This window comes from Rhyacophila brunnea, unplaced genomic scaffold, assembly GCF_057557595.1.
Source record: "Rhyacophila brunnea isolate RB1 unplaced genomic scaffold, BYU_Rbru_1.0 scaffold_11, whole genome shotgun sequence".
NCBI classification, from domain to species: Eukaryota; Metazoa; Arthropoda; class Insecta; order Trichoptera; family Rhyacophilidae; genus Rhyacophila; species Rhyacophila brunnea.
In genome coordinates this window covers 31,060,619-31,073,273 of record NW_028232763.1, presented here as the reverse complement: position 1 = coordinate 31,073,273, position 12,655 = coordinate 31,060,619, and the positions used below count along the sequence as shown (strand labels likewise).

Genomic DNA, 12,655 nt, shown 5'->3' with positions numbered 1-12,655 from the left:
GAAAAGTGGCGTGTTAGATACAAATAACACGCACCCAACTGTCTGAGCAAGAGACATTGGAATTGGCAGAATCTGGCCTGGTATGCACGATCCATGGGTAATTCGCCCACAAACAAGCTTGCTCTCTCCAAAAACATCGCATTTATATTAATACCAACGAGTTTTTCTATAAAAAGTGGAAGCTTTAAAAAAACGATTTTTTTTAAATTTATTTAGGTCAACCAACAGGATAAATTCACTATAAGAACTAACATAAAATAAAGAAACAATAACAAACTGATACAGAGAGCATAATTAAATCGAAAAATAATTACAATTATGGAAAATACTCGTACATTAAAGAAAGCTATTTAAAATGATTAAAAGATAAAAACACATGGGTTTAGATACTACCGTATACTTATAATAAAATGAAAAATAAAATAATATATACTAAGAAAAGACAGATAATATAATAAAAAATAGAGTTACAATGAATAGGTACCTAATATATTTTTATCAATTTGGTATTCATGCTGATATTTTGTATTTTTGTAGATAAATCTATTTTAAATTGTTGATTTCAATTCTGCAAATGTGACACTGTTTACATTTCATGTTACTGGTTATTATTTTGATGGCGACTTGTTTCATTTGCGTTGTAAATATATACGTATAGCACACGCAATCTATTGCCCGTAGGTTCGGCGATCGATGGTAGAAAATACACATCTCAAGTTTTCCTTTGGATCAATGAAATACTTAAACTAATTTTCATGTCATTCAAAACACTATAGTTACGAGATAATACATTTAAGATACAGAGTATTAATATAGAATATCCTATGCGAATCTAACCTCCTTTATTATAACTAATATGATATTTACATACTAAATAATTGAATTTTTCTACTAATACCTTGCCAGTTAGAACTATTTCTGACGATTTTATTTTGTGTTGGTACCCGGCGTTATTATGTTTTGTGAATATTTCTTTATTGTGTTTTACACCCTGCTTTCATACAAGTGAATGAATGAATTATAACAATTAAAAAAAAAACATGAAATAAATATTCCTTTTATTCGTAGTAATAATTTTCATATCAGTATCACTATATATGTGTAGAATAACAACGATTTAAACAATATAAATATTTTATGATATAATATAACAAAGATTGTTATTTCAATAATTTGTATAGTATGGAGATATGGACGTTAAACTAGAATATGCCACGGAGTTGAGGCTTGCGAGATGTGACTATATATACATATCCTTAATTATACGTAGTATCAAAATAGAAAACTAAAGTAACTTGGTAAAAGTACAGCATTCTCCAGCATGTTATCCAAAGAATTTAAGATTATTTTGAATATAAATTCATTTTTCAAATACACTCTAGAATTAAAAATAATAAAAATTGATAATTATATATGTTAAAAATGATTACATGTATATTGTACGTAAAAAATTTCATCGAGGCATAGTTCAGTATGAACGTTAATTCAATTTTCATAGCTAATAACATAACCTTAACAAATAATCTAGTATATCGGCTATTTTCAATTTTTTTTTTGGGGCTTCTTGTAAAGTGTAAACCGACAAGAACCGTGTTTTATTTAGACTTGAATTTTATGTCAGTACTATACGACCCAAATAGGTTGATACAGCCATATATTTCCGATACAACATTTCACGGTGAAGTGTGATACGTACAAGTTTCGGACACGGTTAAAAATACCGTTTATACTATAAAATTAACTGCCATGGAAAGAGAACATATAACTTGTGATATACTAATTAAGTATATAACTTATTAGAATGGTCATAATGTTGAATTATATAAAAGATAATTGGTTCTATATTGGTTAATAAATTTCTGTAGAACTTATTTTATTTATTTAAATTCACAATGTTATTTGAATTTTTTATAAGTGTTCTCCAAAAGTTTAAACTCTAAATAATTATGATTTATTCTAATAATTTGTAACATGAATGCGATGCATTGTTATTTTAGTGTCGTCCTGTCAAATAAATCTCAGAGCATTAGTATGAAACTTTTTATTTGCAATGCGAATCAACTTGCAGCTAATTTAACGATTAGTATTAATAACCCTTTTCCTGCTTCGTCTTTTTTGTATATAAAAGCTCTATTTGTATTAAAGAACATTTTTCTTCGACATCATTGGTAAATACGTATAAAGCTGCCAGTTGAATACTCTTAAGCTTTTTAACGGTGATAAAGTATACACATTGAACGAGATGCAACGTCAATGTAGCTTGTAAGGAAGGAGCTTGCTAATTATTATTCCTGAGATTAGCGAACGCTAAAAGGGAGATGTGTTAAATGTTGAACTAAGTTCGGTAGCCATTTTATAATACCTTCGTGATTGTTTTGCGATAGCCATTTTACGGCAATTTAATGGACACCTTCTTGGCAATTGATTTGCTCAATATACTCACCTGGACTGTACATACATATTAAATGCATCATTGTAATACATGTTAAAAGTATGTTGATTTATTGTAATGTTACATTTTGTAATAACTGTCATTTAATGTACGTAGCCAGTATTTAAAAAATCGTTTCTAATAAAACTTTATTATTCCATTCTAATATTATTTAAGTTTTTCATTTTTTACATTTAAATTGTTTTTGTGAATTGGGTATTGTATTGCCTTTCGACATCTTTTCACTCTAACCTTTTCACCGCTGACAGCACAGCTGTTATGCCCTCATTAGTTGGCCGTTCGATACAATTAGCATGTTATTTAAATGTGGTAATTAAATAGTAATTAAATGCTCCGCGGCGAAAGGGTGTCAAACGTACAACTGACTCAAAAAATAAATCAAATAAATACTATTAACTTATGTATACAATTATATTTATTAACTGTGGGTACCTATATAAATTCAGATTTTCTACTTACTTCTTTATACGTCGGAGTGTATTTTCCATTAGTGAGTGTACATGATGTGATGCACATAGTACCCAAAGATGCCAAGTGACATAATCCAGGTCGGAAAAAAAGTAAAATAGCATATTACAAATTTTATAGTTATTTATTATAGTAAAAATAATAAAGTAATGTTTTCCGTACGTAAAAAACCACAGGTATTAAAAAATCTGAATTTTTCAATGACTGGGTAATTTCACTCAACGGGCCCCAAAAGATACATAAAATAATACTTCCGGCAATCTAGTGACTGCTGAATCAATGAGGTAATCAATATTAGAGGGAAAACGTGGAAATGAAAGACTAATAATCTAGAAAATGCATGCAGCAAAGAAAGGCCTTCACCCATAAGTGGATTGAGAGTATTAGAGATGATATTTATTAACCTTATATTATGAATTATATGTACATAAGTAGTCAACGCAATAAATATGGTAACACTAATTTTTGTTTTCCTGGTAGTATGTGCCTATATTAATTTGGTCCTTTGAAACATCCTTCAGGATAAATTTATAAGATGCAGCGTAAACATTATAAAATTATAAATACGCAGCGATGATCTAAGGAAAGTGATATTTATTTTATTTGGTTTTTATTCGACGGTTAGGATGTGATAGGCTAAACTAATTAAGAATGTATATTTATATATTATGCTAAATTATATCAATATAATGCCTCTTAAGATCATTTTTTAGATTGCCAACCTACGACAAGATAATAATATTTTGTTTAAGTAAAAGCATAATTAAATTACACAACCTGTAACACTAAGAAACTAGGAACTACTTGCACGTACGTTTGTGCTTTATGAAAATTGCTCTCAAGCTCATTCTAAACTTTACAAGCAAATAAAATGTAGCTTTAAAAGCTGCATCAATTCAGAATGCCGTTCCAATACTCGTAACTTCAAACATAAAGGCATTACAATAAACTACCAACCAGTACAGAGTGTGAAAGAAAGGATAGCGTTGTCTTTCAAAAATTATTTATAAAATATATATATTTATAAAAAGTTTTATTATCGATGATAAACGAGTAAAGCTACATTATGCACTATAAACGATAGTCTTTATATTTAATAATACTAGCAATCTTCTTTATCCATTTTTTTAGATTAAGATATACATAATTCTGTACAGCAAGGTAATTTAAATTGAACTATTTTTTAACAGTATCATTAGTTATGCTCAACCAAATCACTTCTGGTTATGGTCATTATTAAATTATGAAAATAAAGTATACCTACCATTTTCTTTGTCCTATTATTTGAATAATTGATATTATTATTGTAAAAAAATGAAAATTTTTAAAGCTTATTTTCATTGATGAAAAATGTTGCGTGATCCATATACACATAAGTTGTCATCAATTTTCTATAGATATTAGTGTGTGTTGAAAAATATACCATAATCGGCATTATTTGATGTATCTAATAATTAAAATATTAGTGTTTACATCAATTGCCTAATAAAATTATATCACATTATAATAATGCAACTTTTATGTGTAATTTGATTGAAGTACTAGTAGTAGTCATTGCAAAATTTATTATAAATATTATTTAAAATATATATATATATATATAAAAGAGTAATATAATTTGTAATGTAATTTCTACGCCACGCTGTATCCACATCAAGATACAATACTAGCTAGCATCTAAAATTTGCACATTCAAGCAACATAGCTGCTTGACGCATTTGACCCCAATAATGGTATAAACTTCCTCTACAGACTACCTAAAGACGCTATATCACGATAAAAAAATACTATCTGATACTATTAAAAAAACAAATAGCCATTGATGACTTCGTCTTTGTGGTATATGGGAGTTTACATCCTGACGATATATCTAAACGTATTCCATTAACTGGTATATCAGATTTTTTTAGATTAAATAAAATAATTCTTTATTTATTTATCAATTCGATTTTTTTTAAATATGCAAAGATAACAATTGTTATTGTGTAATAAAATTAACTCATTTAAAAAATCAGTCGTAAAAAAATGACACTATTGGAACCTAGCATAAAAAGAAATCCTAAATCTCAGTAATTTACTTATAAAAGAATACTATCGTCTGAGGCTAGGTAATTGATAAATTAATAGATTGAGTTCATCCTTTGTTATTCATCACAAATTTAATACGTGTCATATAAGTTATCATAAATTACTTAATGAGAGTAAACTTTGAATCTCCTCAAAAGTACTTGATAAAATTTGAATTTAAATTCTAATTGTGTTAAGTGGTAGCTAATTGATTTGAATCGTTTTTATATGCCAGAGTTCGGTTTTTATGCAACTTTGAGCAAGATACACTCTTATATTAAATGTTTGAAGCTAATAGGAACCTAATATGATACCAAATATATGATCTACAGGGAGACTTTTTTTATGAAAACATATATTTTAGCTACTTGCTTAACCTATTTGGGCAATACTCTGGATCCAAACACACATTAAAAAAGAACTTTTATTTTTATAATTGACCTGGGATTAGAAACATGAAACCGTGATATTAGACGCTGATACGCTACTACGTGGCCATCGTGGGTTCACTTACCTATGGTAAATATACAATTATTTTCACATAATATATTTTATATTTATATTAACCATGTCCTTGGTTTTTCGTACAAGGTGGTTGTTAGTAATTTTGAACAATCATAAACACACAGGCTTTGAGAATATCACATAAATACATTATGTACTCATCGGGAATCGAACCCAGAGCTCCCGGATGGAAGGTCAGCGCCTTACGCACTGAACCACAAGAGATGCTGTCACATAATATTATAATTACTAATTTGTTACATAGATACTAAATTAACAATATAACTTTAGTTATCCAAGTAATTATGATTGTTTGATTATGTATTTTATTAATACCCAATATGTATAGTTATGCCACTGTAGTTTAGTTTGCTCTATCATAGAATATATCTATAGTATATATCGACAGCTTAGAATTAAAATATTGTATCTCCATAAATCATAATATTGAGAAAACTGCAATTGAAAGTTTGCAAACCTTGGAAAATTAGATTTTGTGATATAAAAATAGGTACTTATGTATCTTTGAAATGGTGGGTTTAGAAGATGCAATATTTTAACATATAAAAATATAGGCTATATTTGGTACATTTCAGTACTTAACTCATTTTCGACCAAAACTGGAGATACAATATTTTAGCTCTAAGCCATCAATATACTTATGTTAATATAAAAAAATGTTTTATTTTGTAAAAAAAAAAACACAAAGGTTTTTCGTCAAATAATTTATAGAGTGAATTTTATTGATAATTCCTTTTATAATATTTGCTATAAACAGTAATCGAACCCGCAGGTTTTGATCTGTGATTGAGTACTCTTTCCTTCTTTTGAGATGAAATACTAATATTGATATGCCAATGTTATTTAAATCCATTTAAATTGAATGGTAAATGCGTTTGTTTTGCAAATAAAGTATGCGGGTTCAAGTACTGTCATGTTGGTTTTAAAATACTAACAATAAACGTCGAATGTATATTTCGTAATTTGATGGAAATATTTTATTTTAAATTTGATGAATGATCAAGAGACAACTAAATAAGTATTAATTTTATATGTTGTGTTTTTTTTTCGTGAAGCAAGTCAGTATAATATCATGTATTTAATTCATTCAACGTAAATATTTGTAAAAATTATCATATTAAGTAAAAGATTCAAAAACATGGCATATGTACAATTAATATACACAATTTCAAAAACCTTTTTATATTTTTGAAAAATATTAAAATCAAGAGAAACTCAAACCTAAATTAAGTTATTTTAAACATTCGGTAAATTGGTACCTTTAAAAAATATTTATTACGCAATTAATATGGGTCAAAAATCTATGGAAATTCTACCTAGAGTTGGGTATGGTATTTTGTGAGAGCTTTTCAAGAGTTATATTTTCAGAAAAATAATATACTCACGTAGTCACGTATTAAGAGTACATGAATAAAAATAAATATCATTTTAAAATTACCCATAATCAATGATATTATGTTATTATAATTGGATAAATTCACTGTTAGATAATTTTATAACATTCTCTTTGGTTACATGTACATGCGTTACTAATTACTTATTCAATAATACATATGTTAAAATTATTTCCAAGTAAATATATTTGCTAATTTTATTCAAAATTTAAATCCAAATTTGAATGGTTGATAATAATTTGCGATATTTTATTCAGAGGCCGTTTGACACACGAATGGACCATTTCGTGGCGAGAAAAGCGTCACTGTGTAGCTTGTAAGCATACGTATATATTATTTGCTTCAAATATATACCTACGTAATGTGTATTCCATGATCCCGTGCTAACACGTAGCATTTTATTCCGTGATCCAGCGCTAACTTGTACCATTTTACGTGGCACATGTATATGCGTCTGATGATTGCGATAACGTTACATTGAAAATAATCGTCTGAGGATTTTTATACTTCTGTAGCATGCTCGAAAAGAGACATGTCGTCGTGTGGTAAACAATAACGTTGTTAATCATAAATAATACCAATTATTCATTTATTTTCTTTACTGTTATATCTTGGTGTAGAAACGTGATAGTTGAAAGAAATAAACAAGGAGACTATTATCCATTGTTTTGCTGTTAATTTTTGATGACACAATTTATTATTAGAAATAAAAAATATTTTTTTAAGCGTTTAGCTATAAGTTTTAATTTTGTTTAAGAGTCGGAGTGCTGTGTAAAGGTCGAAAATTAATAATTTTGGGTTTCTTTGCAAGCTTAGTCTAGATAATCTGTAGATTTTGTAGGAAACGTACAAGTGTGTCATTATGATAACTTGTCTTTCCTCGTTATAGAAATTAACATTTAATGACCACAGGACTGGTGGTTTTGGATGGCCTCCGGGGAAGGTAAAGCAGAGAAAGAACGTAAGCGTGCTGGAGCGACCAAGTGAAGGGGCTGACTGGGGCACCATTCATTCTGCCCTGAGAAAAGCGAAAGATCGAGAGAGATGGAAAGTCTTCGTCGCTCAAAGGATGGCAAAATTCAAAGGTGCTCACGATCCTCAGCCATGAAGATAAGAGCAAGAAGAGAGAAAATATACTGACACCATAAAATAGTATAGTTTATTGTTGAATTTAGTAGAGTTTAGTAATTAAATTTTAAAAATTATCTAATACTATCTGCAATTTACATTCTTAGTTCAATAAAAACAAATAAGTATAACTGACAAAATTTAGTATATACTGTACCTATACTCTTTTACTCAGATCTACACAGCCTACCTCAACCCTTTGCCACTCACTGATCGGTATCTTATACAGCAAAGCATTCTCCTCAGATTGGGATATTTTTTTTCTAAGGTTATTTTGAATCATAAACATAATATAAACATACATATTATTAGCAAACATCATAATATTTACACTGTGATTATTATTTAACATAGTGAGAAATCAGGGCTGGCGCTGAGGTGTCATTTCAAATTCCGTTTATATTTGCGACTATCTTTTTTAATTTTGAATCAAATTTAGTGTACATTTAAATTGTACGTTTATTGTATAATTTATCATTAAAAAACTTATTTTTTGTCATAAAAACACGTCCCTTTAAAAAAATAGCATAAATCAGTGTGTTTCTATTTTAAAACGTTATTGAAAACAAATCATTCTTAATCCAGCTCTGATTAACAGGTCCAGTAATGCGACTTTTTTTAAATGGTGGGCGCTTTTAAACGGCACAAAAGAATATAAATAAATCCACATATCAACGAGTAGAATCCTCGAATAATCTGCATAAATCTTGCGGCGCACATTTCGATTCCTTGCGGGCCTCAAATTCCGCACGCCGACCCAGCAATGGCCGTCCCTCTGCCAAAAATTCGCGAAGAATGCGGGAAATTATTTTTATTTATTATATAAACAGTAAGAATAATCAATTATAATCATTTCGCGAAGGAGGCTTTGCGGCGTGTGTGATATTTTTTGGTCATATTTCTGTGTGCTCTGTCAAGCTATAAAGCGGACATTGTCAAAAATTTCAATGAGTTTTGATAAATTATGAATTCAACAATAATAAAGAGTTGAAAACTAAAAAAATCTAGAACTGTATAGGCAGTTAACCTAGTTAAATAAATCGGCTTCAATATAACATGCAATTACAAATTACACATAAATTCATTACAGCATTCTGTAATTACATCAAAATACGCTTTCTATCTACCAAGAAAGAAAAAAAAATATAAATACGTATATAGGGTTATCTACACAAACGATGGTTATCTACGTATTAAGAATGTATTTTAAGACATTTTAAATAAAAGTATTATAAATAAAATGATAAAAATGTTTTTCTTATACGAATACACAGGATTTGAGAATGTAATATTTTTATAGAACATACGTTATTTTGAAACACATCAGAATATAGGTAGTTAATTGTACAATAAAAGAAAGTAAAAACCTTATTACCTACAAAGTAACGGATCAATATTACTTCGAAAATCCCGAAGTAGATAATTAGATACTCACTATTAATTATAGTCAGTACCTATGCTATTACCATTGGTGTGTGCGTATAGCATTTGAAGAATCAGAAAGGCAAAACCCAAATCGCAAAAAATGACTCAAAAGGAAAAATAGAAAATGTAAATTAATTAGAATTTGAATTCAAATTAAATAAAGTATCGTCGGTCAACAGTATTCATATTATTAGGAATTCAGCAGAGGGGGGATTCAAACCCGACACTGATATCATCAAAAGTGGATACTCAATGACTCATCCATCGTGGTTTAAGTATCTTTTTTTCGACTTATACGTCGTGTAAATGAGAACTCTGCCATTCTTAGTGGTATTGACTTGTATGTCCCTGATCCCTGTCCACTATCTTAGAAATCGGGAATATCAGTTGTTTGTTCTCCCAAAGTGCAGAACTAACCTGATATTGGTGATGCCAATTGGGAGTGCAATAACTCTGTTCAACCGAATCTCTTCGGATGTTGATATATTCCACCTACGTGAGGATGGGTAGATAAAGGTGGGCGTTATTTTATAAATTCTTAGAACACGGCCCACTTTGGTCATTTGGTGTGCTTCCATGCTTTATACTTTATAATTTTTGTACTTTTTACTTTAGTTTTCATACTGTTTTTGTGATAGGTAGGTACTGCATATATTTATTTCTTCTTTACACTGTTTAATACTATTTCTTTGTTTTTAAATGTCATGTTGTGAACGTCTTAAATTTATAATGTTAACCGTATGTAAAAATAAATTTGAATTTGAATCTTTCAATTACCATTAATAAATACATACTTATAGTATATTTCTCATTTCTAATATAATATAATTTTGATAAAATCTTCAACGTGCTAACATAGTATTAATACCCTTTTAAATGCCATAATGAACAGACCCCAATCTATATCTAATCAAGATTCGCAACTGGACAGAATCTGATATTCGAATGACGTTTTCAAAATGGCTTCTATATGGTAGTTCGTAGTTCCATTGTTGACGGTTCTTTAAATAAGTTTGTAGGACTGAAACATCACAATTTTATGTTGTCATTTCTTTTTGAGACACAGAAATATTCTACAATCTACATAATCTTAAATAATGTTGCCACAAAAGTCGAATATAAAACTGTAGCCGGTGTTCAAGCCGGGAATAAAATTAATTTTAGCAAAGACTTACCATAGCGGCCGACATTCCGCATATGAGACTAATATATATTAAAAATATTCCTCTCCAGCGTTTATAATAAGCACGCAAACAGCTAATTAATTAAATGTCAGAGTAATTAATAGAAAAGTTAGGTGAGAACGTGTGACTTCTTTTTTTCAAAGATACCGTGCATTAATTTCTTAAGAAAACCTTTGAGAGTGATTATCTGATTAATTTATCTAAAAATAATAATTTGGTGATGGTTCAGTGAACTTTCTTACAAAAGGAGTATTTTTTTTATCTTTGTTTGTAAATCAACCAGTATTTTATGATACCCATGCTTTAAAATTTATTAGTTTAACAAATTGTCATTATTAAATTTGACTTCATAATATTAAATTCATTCTTTACATTCTTTGAACGATTAAACTATCTCTAATTCATTCATTATTTGCAACTTGAGAGATATAAAAGTAATACATAATAGTATATCCAAATACGGAAAAAACTCAAAATACAGTGAGTCTAAGATAATGGCGTTTGAACATTTTGCACAAATTCTCATTTCAATTGATATTTTAGATATGTGTTTATTTTTAATTTAGTTCAAATGAACTTAGCAATGCACAATAAATAATCAACCCAAAGACTTCCGTTTATAATTTAATTAATGATTAATCCCAGAAAAGGTTACATATTTGATTTTATGACCAATTGAAGAAATTTTTGACTATTTTTTTGTTAAAAACTTTTATACATCGAATGGCATTATTAACTCAAAACCTTGAAAATTTGAATTATTTCCCTATAGAAGTTGGGTATCGATCGATATTCATAATGAATTAACATAAATTATAATATCGTTATTGAGTTGTTAAAATCTTTGATGTATCAACATTTTTATATTCTATAATTCTACAAAAGACACAAATTGACAAGAAGGGATACTTTGTTTTTTGTGAATAACTTGATTAATCTAAAAACCAGTTAGTTAAAGGCTCATCATTTTCGGGTGTTTGCAATAGCACCGATCTAATTTTAAATTAAACTATATTTCATTCATTGAATAATTCAAAAGATTTAAATATGTAATTTTCTTTATTGAACATACATGATTCGAAAATACGTCAATTAGAAAAATAAATTGCCGGATGGGACTCGAATTCGCAACATTAATTTCCGATCAATATGATTTAAGAATTAAGCCATATTATTTTCTATATCTAAATAGACATTTATCATCAGCCGGGATCGATCAACTGCTGGATGAAAGCCTCCTCTGACCTCCCCTAGCTACATCCATTAAATTTTATGAGTTAGTCTATCCAGCGGGCTTAAGGGTATCCCTGTGGACGTTTAGTGCCCTTTGGGTACCGCTGTATGACGAATTTGTTCAGCAGTTGTCCACTCGCCGAGCGACATATCTAGCTCAGTTGCTTAGTACTCTCTATCAACAAATTATCAATATGTATATAAATAATTTATAGCATTGGCACAATGGACGTTTAACAGCTTGGTGACGAAATACATGTGTTAATAAAACTTTTTTTTTCGAATAAATAATATACTCAAGTAAGAATTAACAATGGCTACATACTCTTAATTTATAGAATAAATGTAATTTTTTTTAATTAATTAGAATGTGATACATATTTTTAAATAAATTATATATATTTTAACTATTTATTTTATGTGTACATGTATTGGTAAATCAATGAGATGTATAAGTTAAATATCCATGATGGTAACAGCAATATATCTGCATCAGGTAACCAGCATTTAAAGAAATAACTATTTGATATTATCGTTGGAAATTGAATAAGTAAAAATTAAATAAATGCAATGAATCTTGCATGGCGAATAATGTACGAAGTACTCTAGTGTTGTATGGGCACCCGACAATGTTGAAGTGTTAGATTCGGTCGACCATTGTTGCTCGCAGTTCTGTTTTGAGTGGCATGTTATGCGGAAACTCTAATCACTGTGTGAAGTGAGGCTAATTAATCATCATGCACCGAAAGAGGTACCGCCTTTGCGATCCGCCCAGGAGA

General features: G+C 29.0%; 1 protein-coding gene across 2 annotated transcripts in view; it reads right to left on the bottom strand.

The window, feature by feature from the left end:
* LOC147078577 (protein dachsous-like) overlaps positions 1-12,655 on the bottom strand; it is a 470,273-nt gene that overhangs the window by 207,357 nt on the left and 250,261 nt on the right. The window lies entirely within an intron of this gene.